Here is a 2,462-nt window from a genome sequence, read left to right as displayed (position 1 = left end):
GCCATCGTTCAATTCTTGATCCGAGCGTCTTCTGTCCCCACCGCCTCTCCCCCCGTCTTAAACGCCCTCAAAGCAATCTCCTCTTGGCAAGGTGGGCCCACTTCGGACACACAAAGTCTGGCCTCCGCCTCCCGTTGCGCGTCCTGCAGGAAGCCCCGACTCACGACAAAGATGTCCTCGATCACGACCACCGGAAGGTCCGCCCCCCGGCCGTGGGAGAGGCACTCATTCAGCATCAGCGCTGCCCCCGAGGTCCTGGCAGGGGCGGCACGAGAAGAGAGGATGGGGGGAAGAACGCTCGGAGCCTCCAACCAGGAGCGGCGGGCAACGCAGTCTTCCATGTGCCCTTCCAGGGCTCTGACTATGGCGGCATCCACAACCAGCTCCTTCCCCACCTGGATCGCGCCCGGAAAGGATTGCCGCAGGTACTCCAACGGCCGCCGCACTTGAAGTTTGTGCGCCCGACTGCATTCCATGTACCCATTCTGTCCAAAGAAACCCTCCATACAGGCACGTTGCATGCGCCTGAACACCGCAGGGACGTACTGCCGACCATTCAGGGCCCCGACAACCACCCCCTCCCGAACCAACGCCGGCCACACGTCCTCTATCAAGCTTTCCTCCACGCTGTAACGCCCCGCCAGGTCTCCCAAAGTGATAGGCTGCGAGACTCCCGCCAATACACCGCGGATGCGGGATTTCTGTCGCTCGTCGTATTCCGCTGTACACAAGGCACCGTTCCGAAGTTTCGCCGGCAGACACGCCTGTGAAATACCCGGTTCCTTGGGCACAGCCCCCACATCACCCGCAACCCGCGCCTTGATTGCAGCTTCGGTAAGAGGTACGGGGAGCTTGAAGACACGTGCCGCAAGAGTGGAAATGGCGAGTCTACCGCCCGCCTCAGGAAGCATTTGGGTAAGGACCTCTGAGACCAGATCGTCAAGGTACCAGGCGGCTATCAACTCCCCACCCGAAAGCAGGCAGCCGCCCTCCAGATCCTCCTCCACAATGCGCGCGGCGGCCCTTTGAATGTGAACCATGTCCACGTTCAACAGAGGCTGGATGTCAGCGAGGGCAAGTCGGCCCCCCGCAGACAACAACTCATCCTGGAGCTCCAAAAGAAGTTGCTCGGGGGTAAGAATTTCTTTGCCGTCGGAAGTGTAGATGACGTCGAGCCTACCCAATTTACACAGCTTCACGACGATTTCAACGCAGTTTCTTTCGCTCAGGCAATGTGAGGTGTCTTCTGCTTGCACCGCCACAAGCTCGCGTTGAAGGGCCAAAATTTCATCCATTGGCAAGGTTCCGGCTTTGACGGATGAACTCAACGCAGCAATGTATGCGCCCAATGCTTGGTTGGAAAGGTGTCAACAAGGGTAACGTGCTTGAGCGTACCAATCATGACGGTCTGTCGAGGCAGCTTTACTCCGATCCGTAGGCATGCCGGCAAGGACTGGGAGTAGGGAAAGTATTACTTCTAAGGCTCATTTCAGAGTTAAGGGTGAAGACAATATCGACGTCCCATCCCTTCTCCATGCTAAGCCTCGAGGTTCTCACAAAGCAAGGTCTCTTACAAGGCGTTGACGAGGGAGGCGTAATCGAGTGCTTCCCTAAAGCATGGTAAAAGGTGTTTAGGATTGAGTTGATGAGCGAAGCGTGATAGAATGCTTCCCTCAAGCTTCATAAATAGCAAGGTGTGCACATTTAAGTTGCTGAGGGGGGCGTGATGGAGTGCTTCCCTCAAGCTTCGCAAAAAGCAAGGTGTCGCAGTTTAAGTTGCTGAGGGAGGCGTGATGGAGTGCTTCCGTAGAGCATCGTAAAATGCAAGGTGTGTGCTTTTAAGCTGCTGAGGGAGGCGTGATGGTGTGCTTCCGTAGAGCTTCATAGTAAGCAAGGTACCTCAAGTAAAGCTGCTGAGGGAGGCGTGGTGTAGTGGTTATCACGTTTGTTTTACGTACAAAAGGTCGAGGGTTCAATCCCCTCCGCTTCTACACTTTTTGCGGCCCCTCCTCCAACTGTGGCTTAGACCCCAGACATGTGCTGTCATCGCATCATGTTGGTTGACATAGGAACCGTCCGTGGGTGTGACTTTTTAGGGCTGTTGTGTGTTTTTGGGGCGGGTGTTTATTTGACGAAGGGCGGAAGCGGCGGAGGGGCCGGTGGCTCATGCAGTGGCCTTGCGCTCCCCTACTCTCTTAAGCGTGACCGCAGAAAGACCGCGCGTCTTCGCGTCGTCGGGACTGGTCCGTCTCCAACTGTGCGTGTTATATTCTCGCGGTCCTGCCGTGGTTGACTTCGTTGTCGGGAGAGATTTCCACTTGCATGTGTTTTGTCGGCCTCGCATCTAGCTAGGGCGATTCTCATGCGTTCTCATCCCTTCCCAAAATGCTCATTGACCAGACTCCTCTCGGATTTCCTCCCTAATTTTCATTTTTTGTGCAATCCACTTGAACATAGGCTTG

The sequence above is a fragment of the Nannochloropsis gaditana genome, assembly GCF_000240725.1.
Source record: "Nannochloropsis gaditana CCMP526 unplaced genomic scaffold scaffold577, whole genome shotgun sequence".
In the NCBI taxonomy this organism is placed as follows: Eukaryota; class Eustigmatophyceae; order Eustigmatales; family Monodopsidaceae; genus Microchloropsis; species Microchloropsis gaditana.
Note: the sequence above shows the minus strand (reverse complement) of the source record.